This window comes from Lathyrus oleraceus, chromosome 1 (assembly GCF_024323335.1).
Source record: "Lathyrus oleraceus cultivar Zhongwan6 chromosome 1, CAAS_Psat_ZW6_1.0, whole genome shotgun sequence".
Classification (NCBI taxonomy): domain Eukaryota; kingdom Viridiplantae; phylum Streptophyta; class Magnoliopsida; order Fabales; family Fabaceae; genus Lathyrus; species Lathyrus oleraceus.
This window is the reverse complement of record NC_066579.1, coordinates 134,106,072-134,120,351: the sequence shown is the minus strand read 5'-3', so window position 1 is coordinate 134,120,351 and position 14,280 is coordinate 134,106,072.

Below are 14,280 nucleotides of genomic sequence, written 5' to 3'. Positions count from 1 at the left end.
AGTTTCTCATGTTCAATTTCATTTCAACATTGCATGGCTTAATGCATTGCTTCCAGCATCACATGTGCATGATTTTGGACTTTTTCCAATCATTCTTTGGGCTTTGTACACACCCATGAAAGCTCATGATGCAATTGCTATTTTTGGATTTCAAATGAAAGTGTGTAGAAAGCATTTGAATTGGCTATAAACACAAGTGCTATAACCTCAGAACTTCATCAATACCTTGCCCAAGATTTGCCAAGACAACTTAAACCCCTCACTCCATAGAATTACTTGAAGATTTCTTTGAAATCGAGTTTTAATTTCACCTTCTATTTTGAAATTCAAACTCCAAGAATTCATTTCCCTTTCCATCTCAATTGTTCACTGCAAGTAGGAGAAAGAGGAATCAAGCAAATCCAGATCAAGATCAAGCAAAATTTGAAGCAACTCGAAGGTGAAAATTCAGAAACTTCATCTCTCCGGTTCTCTCTCAATTCTTCACTATTCTCTGTGATTTTTGGTTTGCTGAAGTCCTACCAATGTAGGCCACAAGATTGAGTTGCTTTGAGGTCAAATCGAAGCAACCGAGATCATGAACCTCAAACTTCAGATCCATGTATCTTTCAATACACTTGGAATTGGAAGAAATGGAGGTCAGATTCGCGCTCCTGAGCATTTTTTCTTCAAATTAGTGTTTTCATTTTTCATTTTTCATGAAGTTTTGGTTGGACCAGTCTGGTGGTCCTCACCAGAGAAGATGACCGGAGCTAGGGCTCCGATGGTGTGTTGGCATGACTTAAACCATCTGATCTTGGTCCAACGTTTTAATCCTGGCCTTTGTTTTGGTTGACTCATGTTACCACGCGTTTGACTGAGGTGTTTGATGGAAGCGTGCGCTTGGCCATCAGATCTTCCACCTCAATTAATGAGGGAGATCTGATGCCCTTGTTTTTTTGCATTTCTTTTTATTTTCTGATTTTTCATTTAATCCGTTTATTTTGTTTAATTCCTATTAATTTTATTTTTGATCCAAAAAATATGGGACTTTCACCAAAAATCTTTAAATATTTTCCTCTTTCATTTTCTGAATTAAAATTAGTTTTTGGATTAATTTTGATATTTTTCATGAATTAAATGTTTTGTACATATTTTTAATTGTTTAAAAATACTTCTGACTTTTTAAAAATTATGAAATTTTTTGTCTAAGGTCCTTTGACCTTGTTTGACCTAGGATAAATCTCTTGGCTAGTTATTTGGTGTTTTGAAGAGGTTTTAGGTTTTGACCAAACTAATTTGTATTTTTATGCATTCTTAATTTGATTTTTAATTGATTAATTGTGTAAAAATTATGTTTGAGCCATTTTTATGGTCTTGTGATGTTTGAATATTTGCTTGGGCCTTGGTCAAGGTTGATTTGACTTTTATTGGATTAAAATCATTGGATTTAGGGGATTGATGAAATGTACATTTCATCTCCCAAAATGAATGAATGATTTTAATTTGATAAAAATCCTCCCATGACCAATTTGTGTTTCTCTCATCTCCCCTCACTCTTCATCTTCATACCCATTCTTTCTCATCCTTTTCATTGACCAATGAAGTCTCAATATCCTAAGGCTAATTGGTTCATTTATGACCTTATGTCAGATGAACCAATACAAGTATGGATGAGATAGGTCCATCCCTTGTGATCTTTTCTTTTAGTATGTGGTATGTTTTAGGAGTTTGGTTCATTATACCAAATCTCTAACATGCATTAGCACCTAAATTTTTATTGCCCGACCGCAGATAGTTGTGACTTCTACATATGTCCAATTATGATTGCTTAACATAGAACCAAATTTGACCCTAAAGACATAATATTCTAGTAAGTGAGATTGTAAGTCTCCCATATTTTATGGTATTATGTGGAAAGTTGGCCTTTTTTCCTTCCTATGGAAGATGTCTTGGTTCAAGGATTTATGCTTGTGAATAGATGGTTGAGTGTTCTCCAAAGAATGACTTAATCATTTGAAAAGCGAAATACTACTAACATTTAATTAACCTTGACTAACATTTGACTAACTCTTATTAATATTGCTTTACTTTCAAGCCGTTTACATATCATTTAACTTGTTTATGTTTATGTTATTTTCACTTTGCTCATTTGAGCCATATATTGTGATTGTATATATTTGTTTGTGTATTTGGGTTGTGTTTGTGATCTTAAGACCTTAAAATACCTAATAAACAACAAAAACCCTAAAATATGTTTGATGGACTTTTGAGCTTGATCTGAACTTTTGGACTTACGATTAGGCAGCATTCCATATGCAAAAGGACTTGGCCAATGCCAACATTTTGAGACCGAGTTATTGTGATTTGAGCCTTCATCTGATGCAAGTAGTGGGATTTATTTGAACTTATCTGCTACATGGCCTTGATCCAACTCTTATTTTGATCTGATGTCTGATGCATTATTCTGAGTTAATCAAGGAGTATTTCATATGAGACATTAGAAGACAAAGAAGACTGCTAGCTATGGAGTTGCTTTCTCGAACTTTTGGGCCCTTTGTGCCTCTTTTAACTTAAATTTTGATTAAAATCAATCCACTCATTTTGAAATTCATACCACGAACTACGAGGTTTTGATCCCTCATTTTTATGTTGGTACATAGGCACAAGTCTGAAGGTCTTGTCAAACACAAAAATATAATTAATGAGTTCTTTTCTCATCCCCACACTCTAGTTTTTCTCGGACATCATTTTATACCAAACACACATACACACATAAAAAATGGCTCCCTAGGAGTACCTAGGACACTTTGGATGCTAAAACCATCCCTCTGTGTAACCAACCACCTTACCTGTAATATTTCGCATATTATTAGTTTTGATTCAAAAACTTCTTATCTTTGGGTTTTGTTCGTACTTTTCCCTTTTCCTTTGGAAACAATAAAAGCGCGGTGGAGACTCTGGTTTTATTGACATTAAGCTTATTCATAGGTTGATGGTCATGAATTTACCGCTACATTGAGAACATGTTCTCAAGGTTTCAAACTCTTATTGCAGGACTTAAGGTTCTGGACAGAGGGTATTCTACTGCTGATCATGTTAAGAAGATAATAAGAAGTCTACCTAAGCATTGGAGACCTATGGTAAATGCTCTGAAGTTATCAAAGGATCTGAACAACACTTCTCTTGAAGAACTGGTTAGTTCTATAAGAAGTCATGAGATTGAGCTCGAGGAAGATGAGTCCAAGAGAAATAGAAAATTTGTTGCTCTGAAGTATTCTAAAAGATCTGAGAAGACAAAAGCTCTTCAAGAAAAAACAAATGAAGAGTCTGAAGAGAAATCAGAAGAAGAAGATGAGTTATCTCTTCTGTCTAGATTCATAAATCATATTTGGAAGAAAAGGCAAGGTAAATTCAGAGGACAAAAAAGGACATATGTGTAGTGGTAAATTCATGACCATCAAGCTATGGATGAACTTGACGTCAATAAAACCAGAGTCGCCACTACGCTTTTATTGTTTCCAAAGGAAAAGGGAAAAAGTACGAACAAAACCCAAAGATAAGAAGTTTTCAAATTAAAAATAATAAAATTCCAGAGATTACAGGTAAGGGGGTTGGTTACACAGATGGAAGGTATTAGCACCCAAAGTGTCCTAGGTACTCCTAGGGAGCCCTTTTTTGTGTGCAAGTGATTTGGTCAAAATGATGTTTGATAAAATATAGAGTGGGGATATGAGAAAAGAATTCTTTAATTATATTTTTTGTGTTTGACAAGACCTTCGATCTTATGCCTACATACCAACATAAAAATGAGGGATCGAAACCCTGTAGTTCGTGGTAAAAATTTCAAAGAAGTTGGTGAATTAATTTTAACAAAAGTTTATCAAGAAAAGGCATAAAAGGCCAAAGATTTGAATGGGGTTGTGAGTTCTTTTTGTATTTTTGAAATTTATAGTCAATATGATTAAGTTTATTTATAAGTTTGATTAAGAAAAAAGTTTGAAAGTTCATTGGCACAAGGCCAAAGTTTCTAATCATTAAAACATGTCTAAGTTGAGAAATATCAACAAAGAAGGTTTTGAAAAGAGGGAGAGTTTTTGAAATTAAATAAGTGGTAGGAGATGAAGAGACTATCCTATACAAAAATTAAAAGTTAAGAGTTGAAAAGATCTGACCAATAAGAGGCAATCCAACAGACAAGAATGTCATATAGAAACCCATTTTCCTTTGGACTTTTGAGAAAGCAACAAGCATTAGCAATATCCAAGAAATTACATGAAGACCAAAGCATCAAATAAAGATAGCCATGAAATCCAAGCAAGCACTCTAATAGCTATCAGTCTTCAATTTCTTCCAATGTATCAGATGAAAATGCTTCTTGAGGTGAACTCAGAACCATCGTCAGGCATCAACAATAATAACAGTATAACAATTGAGCATCAAGATAAAGTAACAGATGAATTAGAAGACACTCAAGGTCTTACATTAGATAAAAGGCACAATAGGGATAACTCAGTCTCAGGTGGTGGCATTGGCCAAGTCCTCAAAGCATAGGGGAAGTTGCCTATCCTAAGTCCAAAAGTTTAAATCAAGTCCAATAGTCCACCAAGATATTTTTAAGGGTTTTTATTGTTATTATGTGTTTTAAGGTCCTAAGACCACAAACAAAATCAAAACAAGCAACACAATATATACAATCACAAAATATAGCTCAAGTGAGCAAAGTGAAAAGGACTGAAACATAAACAAGTTGCATGAAATGTAAATGGAAATGAATGATAAAGGTACTGAAATTTAAATTGCATTAAGTAAATGACTTGAAAATAAATCAAAATTAATAATAAGTTGGTCAAATGTTAGTGAGGAATTTTAACTTTTTAAGTCATTCTTTGGAGAACGCTCAACCATTCATTCACAAGTATGAATTCTTGAACTAAGACATCATCCATGAGAAAGGCTACAACTTGAATAAATTAACAAGTATGCCACTAGCTCTCATGAAAGGAAAAAATGTCAAGTTTTCACATAATGTCATGAAGAATGGGAGACTTACAATCTCATTTACAAGAATGTTATTCCTTTTTGGTCAAATTTAGCTCTATGTTAAGAAACCGTAATTGGACTTACGTAGAAGTCACACCTATCTGAGGTCGGGAAACAGAAATATAGGTGTTAATGCATGTTAGAGATTTGGTACAAAGAACCAAACTCCTAAAACATACCACACACTAAAAAATGGTAGGGACCTATCTTAGTCAAGCTCATGTTGATTCAACTAGCATTAGACATGAAGAGAATTCATTGGTCAATGATAGATTGGGGAAAAATAGGGATGAAGATGAAGAGGGAATGAGAAATAGAAACCCAAATTGATCACATGAGGAAATTCATCTGATCAATACTATCCATTCGTTTTGGGAGATGAAATGTACATTTCATCAATCCCATAAATCCAATAGTATTGATCTAGCAAAAGTCAAATCAACCATGATCAAGGCCAAACAGAAAGTCAAGCATCACAAGACCATAACAATGGCTCAACATAATTTTCAAACTAATATTCATTAAAAAATCATATTAAAAATGAATTAAAATGCATTTTAAAATGGAGAAAACCTCAATCCCTTCAAAACACCAAAAAAATGCCCAAGGGAATTATCCTAGGTCAACCAAGGTCAAAAGACCTTAGACAAAAAATTTCATGATTTTTAGAAAGTCAGAAGTATTTTAAAAATATTTAAAACAAGTCAAATTTCATTTAATTCATGAAAAATATCAAAATTAATCCAAAAAATAATTTTAACTCAAAATATGGAAGAGGAAAATATTTAAAGATTTTTGGTTAAAGTCCTGTATTTTTTTGATTAAAGATGAAATTAATATGAATTAAACAAAATAAATGGATTAAATGAAAAATCAGAAATTAAAAAGGCAATAGAAAAAACAAGGGCTATCAGATCTCCCTCGCTAATTGAGGTGGCAGATTTGATGGTCAAGCGTGTATCATCCACCACGTGCCTTAGTCAACGCGCGCGCAGGGATAATATTCAAAATGGAAGGCTAAGATTAAAACATTTCAAGGAGATCAGATGGCCAGGAGGCGTGCCAAACACACCACCGGAGCCCTAGCTCCGGTCGTCTTCTCCGGTGGACCTCACCGAACTGGTCCACCACCAACCACCACCAAAATAAAAAGTGAGTACACTATTTTAAAGAAAAAATGCTCAGGAGCTCGAATATGGCCTTAATTTCACCCATTTCCAAGTATATTGAAAGATACATGGACTTGAAGGTTGAGGTGCATGATCTAAGTTGTTTCGACCTAACCTCAAAGCAACTCAATCTTGTTGCCTACATTGGTAGGAGTTCAGCCAACCAAAAATCACTTGAAATAATGGAGAATTGAGAGATAATCGAAGAGAGAAAGTTTCATAAAATTCACCTTCTGTTTCGAGTGAAGAGGCTTGATCTCGATCTCAATTGGCTTGGGCTTTGCTTCTACTTGTTTGTAGAAGGTGAAATGGAAGCTCAAATGGCTTGGATTCTTGGAGTTTCAACTTCAAAAATGAAGTGAAATTAAAACTCAATTTTCAATTGAAAACCTTCAAGATTATCCTTTAATGGAGGTGAGGGTGTTTGCAGTTCAAAGCTTGGGCAAGGGTCCTCCTCTTCTGAGCAAGAGAGCACGTACTTATAGGCTTCATGAATCATTTCTACACCAATCCAAAAAATGTCAAAAGTAGAAATGTTAGTGCGTGCTTTCATGGGTGTATGATATGCCCATGAAATATTTGGAAAAGGTCCATAATTGTGTATGAATGAAGCTGAAATCTTAACATGAGGCCATGCAATTGTACTTGAGAACTGGTCATGTGATTTATCCAAATGGAACCCTGAAATGTAACCATATGTAACTCCTTGTAAAATGCTCCAAAGGCCATGATCTTTGACTCTTTGGAAAGGTGACATGAAGGGGAAAAACTTTGATGTTGAAGACATTTCCATTTGGAACTTGGATCATGATGAATTTTGAGGTGGAAGTTGGAGAAATCAAACATGGTTGAAAATTTTCTAAGTATAATGTAAAATGACCACTTTTTCCACCTTAAATAACTTTTGCTATGAGCTTGAAATGAAAATGGTCCCTTCACGAAAGTTGTAGCTCTTTCATTCTTCTTAAATTTGGTCACACATTTGACATCATTTGGATTTGGCATGAGGGAGTTATGGATTTTAGAAGTTGAGGAAAATTATTTGTTCAATGGTAATGGTCTAAAATGACCTATAATGTTTCCTCTTGAAACATGCCCTTGAAAGTAGATTTTAATATTTATCAAATAATAAAAGTTGGATAATACATCTTGAAATTGATCATGAAACTTGTATGGCCTTCATATCATAAAAATTGAGCAAGTTATGGTTCCTGGAAGTTGACCTCCTAACTAGGGCACTTACAAAATAACCTATAATCTTTCACCATAATGAATGAATTTCCAAGAAAAATTAGATCTTTATATCAACATGAAAGTTGTTTGGAATGTCATAAAGAGTAACTTTTCTCTTGTAATGATTTTCATATGACAAATATTGTAGGAGATAGTGTCTAGGGAACCCTATATTTGACTAGTTGACTTTCTCTAGTCAACCTCTTTGAACCAAGTTTCAAAATTGAGGTTCCTTTAATCTTTGTGGATCCATATATTTTATGATATGCATAGGATGATGTATAATGGAGTATCCCTCCATATATTTTATCAATTGGTGAATAAACTTGCTGAGGAAGTCACACAAGATACCCAGATGAATTAGGGCTTCCAAGGCAAACAAGCTTCAATCTCTTGATGAATTCTTAATAAAATTTACAAATGAAGAACATGGGGATCCATATATGATGATTAGAATCAATGTGGACCATTTTATGATTGATCTCTTTGTGTTGAGGGTCTTAAACCCTATGTATTAACTTGGTGGGGGCACAAATGGACACACACACACACACATACACGCACGCACACACACACACACACCTACAAAAGAAACAAAGACATAGACATATTTTTGGTATTTTGGTTAGTAAACAAATAAAAACAAAGTATAAAACAATAAAAAGTGCTTGTGATCTCTCCTAATTCACACCCAATGAATGGGGGTGAGGAGGATGCCAAGGTGTGATCCTAAAGACAATGCAAATGATGGATCGTAATATTTCTCAAAGAATCAAAGTTGGAGAAGACCTTGGCATCTAGTTATCATGTGTGAGTCCACTTATGGATTGGGGTCAAAATTGGGGTCTTACAATATGGTCGTTCTGAGTCCACTTCTGGATTCAAGAAAGCTGGAGCTGGAAAATAACTCATATGCTTTAAGTGTAAGGAGTCCGACCACTTCAAGAATGAATGATGTAAGTTAAAGAAAGACAAGCCTGAGAAGAACTTCAGAGGAAAGAAGAAGGGTCTGATGGAGACATGGGATGATTGAGTCTTCATAAGACGACTCTGAGCAAGAGAAGGCTAACATGGCGTTGATGGCTTGCACAAAAACTCATGCAGAAACAATTCAATCAGAATCAGAATCTGAGTCAGATTCTGAAGAGGTATTTTCTGAACTCTCACGTTCTGAACTTGAATCTAGTTTATCTGAAGTTCGGGACAAGTATCAGAATCTTTTGGATACAAGGATTCGAAGAATTTTCATGTATCTGAATCAGAAGCTTACTGTAAGCTTCAGAAATAGTTCTCCAGTTTGAGTGAAGAAAGTCTTATTTTGAAAAACAATAACTTTGTGCCTCAAAGCAAGAGTCTCAAACCTGAGAAGAAAACTCTTTCAAAAGCCTCTATAGGTTTTGGTGATATCATAAAGAAATATGATAAATCTTTATAGAAATTTATTGCTAGAAGCCTGAATTCATGTATTCATGCATTCATGTATTCAAAACCTAAGGCTAAAGTAAAACCTCATTCGTGTTTCAACCAAGCATTCATGTATAGATATCCTGCACAAAAATTCAAGGTTGTCCAAAAATCTGGGAAGACTAACCCTAAAGGACCCATAAAGATATAAGTACCTAAGAATAATATAGTATATGTTGCAGATTGTCATACCCTCAAATTTACCCTGCCTCCATAGCACCATCCATATCCCTAATTCATAACCATACATCCTTCATATGTCATCTCATATGCATCTAAACCCATAATAATCGACAAATTCAAGGCATGGGGTTCATCTACGAAGCTTCAAGACCCTTTGATCATGTTGGGGTGTGCTCTTATCACTTTAATCCTAATATTCATCCTCAAGCATCCTTGTAACTTGGAGGATCATTAAAGAGAACATCTCACCTCCAAAACCCTAATTGGATGGTGAGCCCTTATTGAAGACATGTGAAGATTCATCTGGTCACCCAAGGACCTCAACCCTAGTTCTTGATCCTCAATGGCTTGTACAAGTCATGGTTCACCTTGAGTCTTGACCATACCTTTGAACACCCCTAATATCCAAACTTTGTTCATGCCACAACCATTTGAATCACCTCAATACACCTCTTACAACTTAAACCCCTCATTTTCTGGCTATGGTTCTTGATGAAACTTGTGATCTAAGAAACCCTAGTTTGTGCATTCATTGATTCTATGCCTTGCCTGATTTGATCATTCAATCACACCACACTTCATTAACCTTCAATTCAAGTCATTTTCAACCACAATTAATCAATCAAACACTCACTTCATCCATGGTACAAGTCTTTGGTTTGTTCATGAACTTTGAACTTTCAATGCATTGATTTCACCCATGGGCTTGACCTAAAATCATCCCAAGAAGCTCCAAGCCTCATTTTCCATCATGATATGACCATATGAGCTCCAAACAACTATCATCATGCCTTAAAAATCAAGAAACCACAAAGTGGCATTTCTAGGTCATATTGGTAGGTCACATTTTGGCAATAATGGCCTACCATTTATTCAAAACTAGAATCATGCTCATGACCCCCCACCCCCCCCCCCCCCCACACACACACACACATACTTTACCTCATTGGCATTTCCAAACCATAACTACTTTTGACCTTGTTCTTTTTGCATTTGATCAAGGACATGACAAAAACATTAGGCACAAGATTCATGCAAAATGCAAGAGCCAATTTCATTTGGCCCAAGTTCAAAGATTAGATTTTATCATGATGTATCTAACCAATCAAATGCAGTCATGATTTTAATTTTGATGCATAAATAAAAAAAACCACATTAATCTGATTCCTTTTGACCCCTAACATAATGCATAACATAGTGTGAGAGGCTTGGAATTCAACTTTGGTGCAAAGAGGTCACAAAGGTGGGAACCCGAGCCATGTGCAAAAATCAGTTTTTTTTCCAAAATGGTTAAAAACAAAAGCCACTACAACTATGTTTGAATAACTCTTGTCCCTCCATTTTCATGCTAGAGTGAAAAAAAATGAATTGGAAGGCAAACCAGGTCAGAACATCAGCAATGCTTCCTCCACAAGTCTCTCATTTTGTCTTCTTCAAGCTTCACCCTTTTCAGAAGGAAACCCCCTCTTTCTCTCACGCAACGCTTCCATCACGTTCCCTATAAATAGAGGAAGTCATTCCATTCATTCCCTAAGCTTTTCAAGCCAAAATCGCCCTGCTTCGAAACCATGTTTTCTCCATTGAAAACAGAGTTGCACTTTATGATTTCAAAGTCTTTTCAATCCAAACCAAACACCCATAAACCTTCCCTTAACCTCACTTGAACTTTCTGAAACACAAACACATCTTGCAAACACCTTCCCTGAGTTGTCCATAGTCATTGGAGTTGTCTTCTAAAACTGATTCTGACAAGGTAGTTCCACTCACTTCTTTTACTTAAACAAGTTACCCTCTTGCTCGAAATCACTCACTGATGCTTAACCCCATGGCCTAAACCTTGATCACTTTGTATCCACCATTTATTTTTATTTTTATGTCAAATCATTTTTATGAGTTCTTAAGAAATTCTCCACACTCAGAGCTAATCAATGGCTCATGAGTGTGGAAATAATAACGATGATGTGAGGGGAGGTTGAATCCATGAGAGATTCCCTCTGAAAACACGAGTTTTGGAGTTTGATTTTGGGTGTTTGAAGGATTAAGACGGTGTCTCCTTCGCACGTTTGAATTTGAACAAATTTGTTCTCTCACTCTAATTGGCTCCATTGCGTACATGTCTTATTTTATGTTCGATTATAATATATTATTTGCTGAAGAGCTCCTTGGACACCACAAGGCGATTGGCCAAGTGGATGAGGGTTGTCCCTAGGACCCCAAGGTCAGGGGTTCAACCCCTAACACCCTTATTTCTTTCTGTTTATTTTGCTTATTTTCCCATTTTATTATTTTTCTAACACATTTTCTTTCCATTTCATATTAATTTTTTCACCACTCATTTTAATTTTGATTAAAATATTTTCAACACACACCCTTATTATTTTTCTCCCTTTTATTTTATTACACCCTTAGTTTATTTATTTTGGACTTATTTGGTTGAATTTCCATGCCTTTAATGTTGGTGGCTAATGATATCTATTAGGTCATGACTTTGGATTTATTAGGTTTGATAAAACCTTCAATGTTTTAAATCTATAAATGAATGATCAATGGATCATTCATGATACTTTGAGGCATTGATAGGTTGCCTGCTGAAGGTAGCGGAAATGTACCTGAATGTATCGCACGCTCGAACATACAATAGAGTCGCCATCGAACTTTATTTATCCCCAAAGGAAAGGGAAAACATCGATAAAACCCGAGGGAAAGAGATATGCTGGGTAAGGAAGTCGGTTATGCAAGGGGAAGGTATTAGCACCCCAAACATCCATGGTACTCCATGGGAACCGTTTTGATTGTTCTCGCTCGAATAGGTGTTATCTAAGAATTACTCGCAAAAGAGTGGGAAAAGAAATAAATAAATAAAGTGCTCGGTGAGGATTGGGTCCCTCATGCCTACGTATCCTCATAGTGCAATGAGGAATTCAGAGTTTCGTAGTTCAAGGAACTAGAGGCGGGAGGTGGAAAGAAGTGTGATAAGAATATGGTCTGAACCAAAAGATAATGTTTGAACTCCGACAAGGGGGAAAAGATGAACCCAAGAGAAAACATGTATGAACCAACAAGTGAGGGCATATAGCACTAGTATCACTATACTGGAACAACCGAAAAAGAGAGGAATTAGGTGTTTGGGGTTGTTTTCCCAAACATCTCTTGGTTCACAAGGAGTTAATAGATGGGGCACAAAGGTATAATGCATTTGGCTCAAAGATAACTGGTATATCACATGGGGTGAAAGAAGGTAGAATATGAGTGTAGGTCGTGATTAATGTTCCATGGAGATGAATGGAGTGAAGTGATCGAAAGGTGATTGAAGAAGTATTCTTTGAAATCGAAAGGTGAAAGTGTATTGGTATCCATAAGAGGAATGAGATTTATACCATAGAGGGAATCAACTTTTAACCGCTATAGGATGTTAGCTAAAAAGGAAGGAATTAAGTGTTTGGGGTTGTTTGCACAAACAACTCTAAGTAGAAAGGCGGACTACATTAGGTGTCCTAAAAGGGTATATATGGAATTCCAAGGAAAGTGTATTTCGATGTCAAAGAAATAGTACGTCCCTGGGTGAATGATTCATGATCGAAGGTAGATAACAGATTGTGAAAGATATTAATGGTGCCCTAGGGCGAAGGAGGAATAATTAGAAGTATGCTCTCTAAGGATTCACATCCTCGTGCCTACGTATTCTCATCGTGCAATGAGAAAATCAGAGCAATCGTAGTTCGGAACTACGAGAATAGAGGGAGAGAGATGTTATTCTAAGAAACAGGGACTCACAAGACAAACACCAAGTCAAGGAATGATTATAGTACTGGAATGCAAGGAATAATATATCACTTTCCGGGGAATCGTCAATTCGAGATCTAATCAGGATGGTAACTTGGAACCAAGAGAAGGATAGACTCCTAATTGAAGAGTGTTAGATTCCCAAGTTTGCTTATTTGAGCTATCAAATGTGGGCATCTTTCACTCCTTTTTGTCGAAAAAGTGTTCGAAACTGCCCTTGCTTTTGTTGATTTGCAATACTATGTGAAATGATCTTGGCACCTTTAATTTGTTTGTTATTGTGCAGGAATTAGGCATGAAATAGTAGAAAACTAAGGCACAAGAAAGATGGAAAAGGAACCAAGAAAGAAAGCAAACATTAGCAAGCTCGCTAGGCGAGTGAGGTAGCGAAGTGCTTGCTAGGCGAGCACTCAGCGAGATGCCAGCGAACACTCCCAGACTTGGACAGATCCAAAAAGATCAAGTATTCGCTAGGCGAACATCCAGCGAGCAAGCAGCGAGCAATTCTAGTAGCAAAACCATCAAAACTCTTGATAATATTTTACAAAAAGAAGGTGGATTCCCATCCAATCTCGATTCTTCGACTCGGATGTTGATCAACCTTCTTCCGAAACTTGTTGTTCAAGCTACCATGAAAATGAGTAGCTAAGCCTTTCATTTTGTCAAGGTTAAATGTAGATGATCATAAGCTTTGTATGTATATGGGATGATCTTCATTTGTAAACTCTTTGATGATGAATGTATGGTGAAAACCTTGTTTTATTGATAACTCTTTGTGTTGGTTTATGATTGAAAGGTGTTTTCCAACTCTTGACCTAGGTTTTCATCCATCCTTGTTCTTTAGCTAGAGATAGTATTGAATGAGTTTGTTCACTAAAAAGTTGAACCTAAAAGTTGTCATTTTGATAGATTGTGTGAGAAATCAACAATGGATCAAAATGGGAAAAACCACAATGTGTGTTAGAAATAAACACATTGAGAGGATTTTGTGAATGTGTTTATCATCTAATTGAGTTTATGAGTTTTTTTTGATCGAACATATGCATGAAAGTGATCGTCGAACCCTAACTTTGACAATCTTTCTCAAATCGTAAAACCAAAACTTTTACCGCAATTTCTTACTTTTTATGCAAGCTACCGTAACCGAAAACTAAAACCCCCTTATTACTATAAGTTAAGAACTTAACAACTGATGAACGGCGGCAATATCACATAATCCCTGGGGTGACGATAACAAATCCCGATAATCTAACCCCCTATTTCAACAAAATGGCGTCGTTGCCGGGGATTGTGAATTGATATTGCGAGCATCGCAATAGTTGCTGAATTTTGAACTTCTGAATTTTTGACTTGTGCTTGTTAATTTGTTTGGTTTAGTGTGCAGCTTTCGTTTTATGCGAGGGCAGGTTCCTGAGAACCAACTTCT